General features: G+C 40.5%; 4 non-coding genes across 4 annotated transcripts; all 4 read left to right on the top strand.

Annotated features, from left to right (window-relative positions):
* Window positions 1–719: 719 nt before the first annotated feature.
* trnaa-cgc (transfer RNA alanine (anticodon CGC)) lies at window positions 720–791 on the top strand. Its single transcript has one exon. It is a non-coding gene; the product is annotated as a tRNA-Ala (tRNA).
* Window positions 792–2,123: 1,332 nt separating this feature from the next.
* Window positions 2,124–2,196, top strand: trnak-uuu (transfer RNA lysine (anticodon UUU)). Its single transcript has one exon. It is a non-coding gene; the product is annotated as a tRNA-Lys (tRNA).
* Window positions 2,197–4,743: 2,547 nt separating this feature from the next.
* trnat-cgu (transfer RNA threonine (anticodon CGU)) lies at window positions 4,744–4,815 on the top strand. Its single transcript has one exon. It is a non-coding gene; the product is annotated as a tRNA-Thr (tRNA).
* A 3,939-nt stretch (window positions 4,816–8,754) lies between these two features.
* Window positions 8,755–8,848, top strand: trnai-uau (transfer RNA isoleucine (anticodon UAU)). Its single transcript has 2 exons — window positions 8,755–8,792; window positions 8,813–8,848. It is a non-coding gene; the product is annotated as a tRNA-Ile (tRNA).
* The last annotated feature ends 2,243 nt before the right edge of the window (window positions 8,849–11,091 follow it).

Below are 11,091 nucleotides of genomic sequence, written 5' to 3'. Positions count from 1 at the left end.
CTAATTTTATTCACTCAAGGCTACACTCTTTTGTTGTGATGTCATTTTAATTAATATTAGCTTTGATAAGGTATCGTTTTTGCCTCTTAAAGTTAAAGCTCCTTTCTTCCTGGTATAGAAATAACATGTTCCGTCTTTGTTTAAAAACACCACTAAAAGTAAATTATTCAGCTCTAACGCCGTTGTGCATTGACAAGACATCTCAAAAGGACTTATCAAATAAGAACACGATCCTTCCGGTTACCATTCCTGTGGTTGGGGCGTTGTTTCACCCTTTTATGTTCTTCTACAATATTTGCAGACAGGGCTTTATCACTCGGGTTGTACAGAACAAGTGTGCATCGGTCCATGAAAATCATCAGTAGTGCTGTTTTTCTATGCATAGTTTAATCAAGAGCACTTAAAAGATGCAAAAAGCTTTCAAATAAAACAGAATTAAAAGACAGTCGAGTAAGTTGGTAGAAAAAAAGCACTCCCCCGTCTGGGAATTAACCACCGTCGCACGTGTGACTGAATACAAAAATAGTAGATTAATTTGTGCCCAGTCTCTTGAAGCTTCAATGTGATTATTTTTCCTTCCTTATTTCTTCATTCCCATGAATTTACTCTGTAGTAGAGGAAACGCGAAAGTGGGAAACTGCATGCATTCTTCGTGAGTGATGGATTGTGATCAGTGAGCATCTGCACATGCCTAAGTCTCTTCCATTTCCCTTCGCATCGGGGATGTAGCTCAGTGGTAGAGCGCATGCTTCGCATGTATGAGGTCCCGGGTTCAATCCCTGGCATCTCCAGGTGCTTTATATTACAGTACTCACGTCGCAATCTTCTGTTGAGTGAGAACTCTTTGCTCGTGTTCAGAGAGAGCCAGGTTTACACAATTAAATGCAGGCACACTCGACGTGCTGCAGAGTTGCGCTGCTGTTTTAAATGTACCTCATTTAGTTCTGTTAAATACTAAATTATTTGAACTAATAATTTAGTTCAAATTCAGGAAATCCAGAGATTGCTTCACACTTGTCGTGGCTGTTGCAGAAAACACCTGTTGAATCTCACCCGGGATTTCTTGAGAGATCATTCATCGAGCGAATCCTCCTTCTGAACTCCTCACTAAACTGAAAGCTTCACGAACTTTTCACTACGTGTCCTGTACTGTTACAAGTGCTCTCGTGTAGATGTGAAGCACAGCCACAAACACGCTTTGAACTTTTTCCGTTTGTTAAGCAAAATGCAAAAGAGCATGACAAGTATTGATTGTATAAAATATCCATGGCACAACTCGAGAAAGTACTGAAGGACTACACATCGACTTTTGATGATTACAAGAGATTCAAGAAACACAACGGTCCGCACCTGGGTTTGGATCCTGAACGCTAGAGTTAAAAGAACATAAGCGACGGATATGACCTATAAACTCTCTTAATTGTCTTATAGTTTATGAAATAAAACAATTTCTTAATAATTTCTAACTGTTGATAGACGATTTATTCAATTTTAACAAAATCACAATTGCAAACTTTTTCGGTTAAACTGTTATTCACATACTCTAACGTAGATAAACGTTAGTGTCTTCCGGTGTGTGAGCCAATTTCTCCCAAAAATATTTGTTAGTCTGTCGGGAGGCTGTGCAAGGTGTTAAGAAATACAATTTCTAAAAGACTTTAGAATTTCTAAGCTTAACATCAAGGCAGAAAAAATGCTGTTTTCTCTACAGAAATGCTCTTTAGATTTCAGCACTGTTGCAACTCCCTTTATAAAGGGTGTGCACACATATACAACCAAGGCATTGAAAGTTTTTTTTTAATTATTGTTCCAAAAAATGTTCCATTTGTTTTCTTTTTAATGTTGTTGATTAAAAGATTTTATTAAATGTGAAAAAAATCTGAATGTGAAAAAAGGTCAAAATGCTATTGAAAAAAAAACAGTAATGTGAGGAAAGATGGATTGTGGGAGCCCCTTAACTACCCATGTCATGCTGTATTTCTCACTCATTCTACTGGGAGTGGTGCCGTCGCTTCTGGATAATGTCTGTCAGTGGTCATCCCAGACGGGTCAGGTATGACTGCTCTTCGGCACAAGAGACACGTGACTTGCGAGGATCCCGACAGTGTCGATTTTCGTTCAGAGCCCGGATAGCTCAGTCGGTAGAGCATCCGACTTTTAATCTGAGGGCCCAGGGTTCAAGTCCCTGTTCGGGCGGTTGTGCCGTTCTTAAGTCTCATGTGAATCTCATTCTAAATAGTCTTTTATCTTTCACTCTTCTAGCTGTACTGTGGTTATTTTAAATGTCCATTACTTGTATTTACTGTAGTGTATTTAGTGTTTCATTTCACAAACCGAAAATGTTCAATAGATCTTGTCACTCTACTCCACGTAATCATCTAAATTAAATCACAGTAGAGTACAGAACACGCAGTGAGGAGCTCACACAGTGAGTACTCTTGAATACGACGAGAGGAAAGGCACACTGCACATCTGCAGAACATCACGTCCGAGTTTACAGCGACAGCAGAGGTTAGAAGCGAAGTAGTTTTTTATTACTCGCTCGCTGAACGATCTCTCAAGAAACCTCGGTTGAGATTTAACGGGTGTCTAACGATCACGTTCAAAAAGGTGACGATAAGTTTTTTTTTAATTAGGTAGCCTTAATGGCAACACAGTGTGAGTAATCTTAAAGCAGCTGCAGATGGAGTAGCCGTAATGGCAACACAGTGCTTTGAGTTCGGCTTTTCTTATTTCTTCTGCAGAACCAGTGGTATCGGAATATACTGATCCGTATAAGAAGCGCTTTCGGTTTCTGATCATTTTTATTGAGCGCTGCTCTAAACTTTACATTTGCTCGGGCTAGTTTTCCCCATGAAAAAAAGACATATCCCTAATTACATGATTTTTCATTTCATGATTTTTCTTATCAACGAGTAGAAATAAAATATATACTTCATTATAAGTACCACAGGCAAGATGGCTGGTGGTCTAAGGCGTTGCGTTCAGGTCGCAGTTACCCCTGGAGACGTTTGTTAAAATCTCACTTCTAATAAAGAGGTCTTTCTCGTTAGAGTAGAAACGATAGAAGCCTTAAGCGGGAAAAAATATCACAACATCTCGCATTTCACGTGTTCAATGTTAACTGTCTCAGTGGTTGCCTCGGTGATTGATGGCTCTTCTCCCTCGCAGGGTGACGGCAAACGTCGTCAGAGAGGGAGTCTCCCACGCACGGCTTTTCTTTATCAAGAGCTGAGACAACAGAAACAGACTTCAAACTGACATGAATTACTTCTTGGGCGTTTATGATCGTCTTTAAAACCTGAGAGCAGGTGAAAAAGTCTTTGGAAATGAGGAAATGACTGCTGACAGTAAACAGAGATGACGCTCAGCTGCAGATAAGCGCTCCTGGTTAGTATAGTGCTGAGTACCCCCGCTTGTTGCGCGGGAGACCGAGGTACGTTTCTATGACAGGGCGCTGGTTTAATTTTTTAACAACCTGACTTCACTTAAAAAGTGTGTACTGTGTACTACGTTTCGGACTAGTTACTGCGGTAGAATATGGAGATCATCTCCAGCTTTGAGCTCAACTGCAACAAGAAGTCATGCTAAATGTAGTATAGTGAGTAGAAATCGCGAGACAACAGAACGAGAGAGTAGAAGGCGGGGATATATGGTGTAAGGGCGTGATCTGTGTAGTTAATAAAGTAGTTAAAATAATATAAAAACGTCTCTTTATTAAAATACACATTTATGGCGACGAGAGATGAGTGCTTGACGGACTCAAAGCGAGCAGAACACTGCAGATTTTAGTTCTCTTGCTGGTAGAAACGAACTTTTGAATTTTCGGACTTTTCGTTTAGCTTGCGCCATGGAAGATATGGCAGCCGCGCCGAGAAGCTTTGCTTATGCCCAGCTTTTTCCACCGCTTCCACTGAACCTCGGAGCTCCAGATTTGTATACGGAATACAAGATATGGATGGAGTCGTACAGATTTTTTTTTAAACAGCCAGTGGATATACAGAAGCTCAGGATGCCGTGAGACGTGCTACATTACTGCACTGTATCGGGGCTCCCGTGCAGCGGATTTTCGCCAACCTCCCTGGAGAAAAAGGTACATATGAACAGACTGTAGCTGCCTTAGACGCGTACTTTACACCGCGGAGAAATGTGGTTTTGGAACGGCATAAATTTAGGCAGAGAACTTAGTCTCAGGACGAATCTGTTGATGTTTTTGTGACTGCACTAAGAGGACTGGCTAAATCTTGTGACTTTGGAGTATTGGAAACTGACATGTTAAGAGATCAACTTGTGGAAAATGTGCACATAAGAGACTATAAATTGCTGCAGGAGGAAGGGCTGACTTTAGAAAGAGCTCTTACAGTCGCTAGATTCATGAAGCAGCTCAAGCAGAATCAAGAATGCTTTCTGACTACAGTGACACTGAACGGGACGCTCGCTCAAACTTTACAAATAAAAGCCGAGCAGCAGGACGCAGTCATGCTAGAGAAATAGAAGAACAGGGGACGGCTGACATTACATGTTACAGGTGCGGACTAACAATGCACAAAGCAGATAAATGCGGAGCGTGAACAGCAAAATGTCTACACTGTAAGAAAACAGGACATTATGCACATGTCTGCAGAACATCACGTCCGAGTTTAAGGACAAGTATCCCTTTTATTGTTGTTGCTGCCTCCAGGCGATGTAAACCATATTCAGAAAAAACTAATTTGAACAACATTATTCCCTTGTTTCCTTGAAGGCGCGGTGGCCAAGTGGTAAGGCGTCGGTCTCGTAAACCGACGATCGTGGGTTCAAACCCCACCTGTGCCTGTTTCATCTGTCACTGCTTTCCTTTAGTTTCAAAGTCTTAAAAAAACTCGCAATGTAGGGGTCTCAATAGTAAGAGAACATAACTGTCGCCAGTGATTGGTATTCTTGCATATCCTACATTGTTTTTTAGTCGACAAAGCTTGTCTCTCTTCACACCCATCTTCCGAATGATCACCTCAGCATTGGGAAGGAACGTGCGCTTGGTACAGCCCCTCACTTCATGGTCTGATCACAAACACATCGGGTGAGCTTTCAGTCCAGGTTGGAAGTAACGTTCGAAAGCACAAAAATTCTGACTTAGATACGAGAAGACCGTGTTTTTTTAAACGATAAAATAATATACTGCCTGCAAGACTATGTCAAGTTCAAGTTTATTGTCATTATACTCATACACAGGTATATGGTATAACGAAATGCTATTTAGCTAGCTCTCGGACATAAGTAGTACAAAGAAAAAAACACAACAATACAATTGTATAACAAAAGAAAGACAGAGACAACAGCCGATGTGCAAAAAACAACAACAGGCAGTGTGCATAACAACAAAAAGGTAACAGGTGATGTGCAAAAACATGCATCAAAAGAATGAAATAAAGGGATAGAAATAATGGGGAGTGAGCTTTTGACATGTATGGTAGAGGTAGATTCAATGTGTGTTTGGGTTTTTGGTAAGAAAGAAGGCACTGTGAGGTTCAGATCATAGGTGAGAGGTGAGGTGAGAGTGAGAGAGGCTGGGAGTTTAATAGTTTGATAGTGCGGGGGTAAAAACTGTTTCTGAGTCTGGTACTCCGGACCCGAATGCTCCGGTACCGTTTTCCATGTCATGCTAAACGCCACAAATTGTGTTCGTCCAGTCGTATCAATCGTCCTAAAGTTACAGAAAATCGGATGCAACTGGTACAGTCAGCACCCATTTCTTCAAGATAGTGGAGCGGTTTAAAACAGCAAATTTACGGTTTTGTGTCTTTTAATCTTTGTGTTCCGCTCTCCAAATAGAGGCACGGGTTCAAATCCCACTCCCGACATTCAGGCGTTTTACCTTGTCTTTTTTACCTGCCTTTACAGTATTTCAGTCTTGTTGTGCTCGCTGACAATCACAGTACAAGGAAAACGGAGAAACCGCTTTGGAAAAACATAACAGACAGAAAAAAGCTTCGTAAGCACGTGAATGTGATTAGCAGCAGTAAGGTATGCATTCAAATGTTTAAGGCAGATTTATAAAAGCAGCAGAAGAAAGGTGCAGCACAATGCAATTTGTGAGAGTTCGCTGTTTTTTATGCTGCTTGGATTTCTTTCAAGCCTATGAAGTGACCCCCGTTTTATTTTCATTTTCAAACTTCAGAACCGAATAACAAAAAGATTTCATGTGTGACAGCATTCCGTTGCAAATACCGTTTCCACGATGTATTCAGCGACGGGAATGAATTATTTTATTTAGTGCTGGCTCAAATGCGAGGAATTTCAGAAAAACCTGGAAAAGCAACGCTTGCAGTAAATGACAAATTTAAAGCGTGTAGTCAGCATGAACAGAACAACGCAATGCTCTGTAAAAACGATCTGAAGCCGCAATTGCTCTTTTATCTCGGGCAGTTCATTCCGATACGATGTTTCCGCAGTATAAATGAAATGCCGAACTCCAAACATGTTGTTGCCATTATTGTTACTCCTGCTGCTGTAGTTTTAAGCTTTAATCAGTGGGTATGTAATGTTGTAAAGGGGCTGGACTACTTTGTTCAGTCCAAATTCCATTATGTGAATTTATGCTTTTTTAATATAAGCATTAACAATACAATGCGTGCTCAAAAACCGTTACTTATTAGCTTAAGAAGCGGCAGTGTTTTGACAAAGTGTGGTATTCGAACAGAAAATGCTGAAGTGTTTAATACTTGCTTGTGAGCAGATCTCCCTCGATTTAGACAAACCCTTGTTCGGCCGATGATTTCAGATCAAAATCTGAATCAAGTGGAAAGAAAGCTGAATTACGCTGGGTACTGGGTATCACTGTTACGCCATCAGGTCATGCTAGGAGGATTGGCGGGATCAAATTGACACAGAGGGACCCAATGTGGGGGCTGAACCCACAGTTCTGAGATTAAGAGATTCTTGCTCTATGGACTGCGCCTATATAACTCTGGTGCTACAGCAGTAATGTTTCTGGGTGTGGATGAACATGACATAATAGACTGACAGCAGGAACACGTGACAGTATCGCTATATTTGGCTGCAGTATATTGTGTTGAGAGCAGCAATAACTTTCCTGCAGAGATGGGAGTGCCTTTAATACAACTCTTTCAATCAGACAGAGTAATAGGAACCGACCTCAAGTTTCGGCTGTGGATCCATCTGCACATGGGGGAAGAGACAGTAAAATAGCGACGAAGAAACAGAAAGAATTGTGCTCACTGCAAAATAGGAAAGAAAGAGGTGTTAGGACACGTAAAACAGCTTGGCGATAATTTGCAGCGACAGTTTTATGTTATTTAGTACACAGATTTCTCTTCATGTTCCTTAAGATGTGTAATTTGTATGTTGGTTGTATGAGAACAGTTTATTCTAAAGTCCTGTCAATTAACAGTGGAGAGCTACCTGGTGCACGTCTTCAAGAAGACTCTTTTCAAGGTGATTACAAGTTTCTCGAACAAATCTGCGTCATATTTTTAAAATAGTTTAGCTAATGAGCAACGAGACTATAAATGAATTCTCCCACCCTCCATTCGAAGATAAAACTCCATGTGCGAGTCGAAGTTTCCTTGAAGCTACAGATGTTCGTCATTATTGGATATCCCCGGTGATATTGACTAAGGAGCTCAATTCTTACGTGCTGTAGTTCAACGTGCGCAAAACACTCATATCCCCTGCAAATATCGGCAAAGTCAGTGATATTCTCAACAATTTGTGCCATTGCAATTCGTGCAATTCGTGCCATACTTTTTCGCAATGTATTCTGACAAGCCAAGATCAGAGGGTCATATTTGAAAATTGGTGCATTAAAATGTCTTGTACTTCAGGATTTTGAAAGTCTATTACATTGTCTCTCACACCTCGGTGTCAGAATTGTGAGACGTTTTTATAATCAGGGGGGAGGGCCGTAGCAATAAGCAGAAAGCACAATCACCTTTTTCCCAGTGCAAGTCCATGTTATGGTGAGTTTTTAAAATTGGTTTGCGATTTTTTAAAATATATTCCATACAAAAATATAATTTGGACAGTCGCTATTTATTTGGATATTCCCTTTCACTGAGGATGTCTACAGTATTCCAGCCGAATTAGTACTGATCAAAGAGAGCCATCTACAGGCGAAAGGCGACATAACATCACAGCAGCAGCATTTAAGGCGGAACGAAAAACGCGAATAAGAAGCCATCTTCAGCCTTGTAGCAGACCCTGGGAGGCACGCTCAAAATATTCATCTTTCCCAGTACTTCAGAGTCATATTTAGAGCGCTTTACTGCAATTTTATGTGATTGATAGGAGATGTGAAGCCATCGAGCCTGTACTGCCATTTCTCATGCTTTCTCTCAGTGTCGGAGCTGCAATTGCGTGTAAAGGAGGCGACTTGAAAATGAAACGTGTAATCACCTTACAGAGGGTCTTCACGACGGAGTGCGTCAGCTAGTTCTCCATTATTGTCAATTTACTGGACTTCTGAAGAAACCTAGCTACAACGAAAATACAAACTGCACAGTTTAAGGCACATGAAGAGAAATCAGTGTGCTGATTGACTCAAAAAATGTCGCTACAAATAATCTGCCAGGCTTATTTACTTGTTCGACCACCTCCCTCCGTCCCCCTTTGCTGTTAGCACAATTCTTTCAGTTTCTTTTCTTGTATTTTCCTTGCTTTTTTAGTGTTCCCCATGTGGAGATGGATCCACAACCGAAACTGTTTTCACCCTGTGTTTCTGCAGCGTCAGTCTGTATAAGGATCAGAACTTGCCCAGCTCCAGTGGCGCAATCGGTCAGCGCGCGGTACTTATACAGCAGTGCATAGCGGAGTTATGCCGGGGTTGTGAGTTCAAGCCTCACCTAGAGCAGTGTTTTCAGCTACTGAAAGCAACTGTCGAGTTTAGATACTCTTAGGTATTTGATGGAGATAAACTAACATCAAATGAACAAGTAAAGGTTTATTTTGAGTCACAATCAAAGAAGGCTCCACAGCTGAAACATTATGTTTCCTTCTCTTTTCAGCATGGAATAAACCTTGACTTTTCCTTTGAAGCCCATGCATGCTGACGCAGCTCCCTACTAAAATTACCATCAGCTGTGTACCTCCAACTGACCTGTACACAAATATATGAGAGAGGTCTACTGTGATGAGAGGAGCACTGAAGACTTGAAAAAGCTCTCGCATTAGATTCTGTGTTTTTGTTGTTCCCCAGATTTGTTTTTAATGTTCTTTTTCTTTTGAAGGTGTTGCGTTTGTTTTTTTTTCATAGTTGTTAGACTACTACAGGGATTTACCTAGGTTCCTGAAAGATTCTCGTTTTGTGTTTGTTGTGTTTTCGGGTTACAACATTTTTTTTTCTATTGATAGGACCCCACACATTACTATGGGAGTAGTTAACTTTAGTTCTTACATTGTACCTGAAATTACCACATAAACAACTACTCTGTTTCCATTTTTTTAAAAGGCACAAGTGAAGTTTGTTTTTCCTTGCTGCTGATTGGTAGCTACAATGGGTCAATTGCAATAAACTTATATACAATAAACTCCGCTGAAATTTGTCAGCAGCTCTGTACTAAACCTGTTCTCGATTGCAACAAACCTAAAATAACAGCTGCTGCCCATTAGATGTTACTGCATTAGGAGTCTAGCTTAAGCCACCTCTTCATAGGTTTTAAGCAACTCGGTAGCGGACTAAGCAGAACAATTGATCACATTAGAACTGTCTTGAATGTAATGGAAATAATGTACTCATTAATTAACAAGCTTATGCACCACTTGCTTGAAAATTATTATTATATTTAACTAAAATTGCTTTCCAGACACCACAAATATTCACAATGAATGTTATCATAACACATTTTTAGTAATACAAGTGTTATTTATTAATAATTAGGTTCCATGTATATCTTTATTAATAGCTGTATTACAAGTAATGCATATACAGTCTTTATTACAGTTAGTTTTCAGTTATCCTGGGTAGGGAAGAGAATGGAAATTAAGGAAATAAAAATTTAAAGGGCTTAAGTCTTCAATGTGTTCTGTCATAGCTGTGTGTTGTCACATCTGTCATATCTGGGTGTTAATTTAGTATATTTGATGTATTATTTATTGTGATTTGACACTACACTTGTATTTGACACTACACTTCTCAGGAGAAAGCAGTACAATTTTTTTTTATTTGAGGGTACAGAAATTGTATTGTATGGCCAGATGTAAGGTTACGTTAAGAAACCCTTATTGTTACCTTTTGCAACGTTATTTATTTAAGACGGTTCTTCAGAATAGTGTCCCTTACGTATCTGTGACTGTGGTCCAACAGTAACGGTGGTGAAATAGCTGGAATGTGTGGGAAGAAGATGGAGATGGAACAGGAGGTTTATTCAGTCAATAGAAAGGTTGTGTAGGACTGAACACACTGCGGTTATGGTACTGGGTTTAAGAGCATTACGATCCTACAGTCTCCTGATCCGTAATCAGATGCGTTATCCAATGCACCACTGGCCCTTGTACCGCATTCCTCAAGTGCACCACTGTGAGCTTGAGCCGCTACAATAATACATCGCCCCAGTCCAAATTTTCTCAATTAGGTGCAGGTTTTCTATGTGTATTTAGTTAATAAGTCTTTCATTTTGTCTGTTTTAAAAATTACATCTCTTTAAAACGCTGAAATTCACTGTAGCGGCGAGGCTTAATAATAAGGCAGAATTAAGTGTTTCTGAGCTTCCCAAATGAGGCCCCATTTCTCTGTTCAACTCTGTGGTGCAGCCACAGAGAGACCATTAGTGCAGGGTGATTTAAGGTCCTAGGACAGCTCCCAAAGGGGGATGCACTTAGCTAAGCCTGGCTGTCATGATCAATGGTCATCCATTGGCGCCTATCTGTCTAGGGAGTGCCAGATGGACATCTGGACTGCATTCCTAGGTGTCAGGAGTAAATGACTCATATCTCACCTTGATCAACCAATCAGGGACTGGTAGGGCTGAGTAACCCACGTGGAACTCTGATGCCCATGGAACTTTCAGCCAATCAACGAGCTGAAGTTCCTCCAGGTAAAAACGAGATTCAGTAAGATTCAGAAGGGATTCTGGAGAGGATTCTGTGGACTATTCT

The sequence above is a fragment of the Atractosteus spatula genome, assembly GCF_055471065.1.
Source record: "Atractosteus spatula isolate fAtrSpa1 chromosome 10 unlocalized genomic scaffold, fAtrSpa1.hap1 SUPER_10_unloc_16, whole genome shotgun sequence".
Taxonomy (NCBI): Eukaryota; Metazoa; Chordata; class Actinopteri; order Semionotiformes; family Lepisosteidae; genus Atractosteus; species Atractosteus spatula.
The sequence above is the reverse complement of the archived record's forward strand: the minus strand, read 5'-3'. Positions and strand labels throughout refer to the sequence as shown.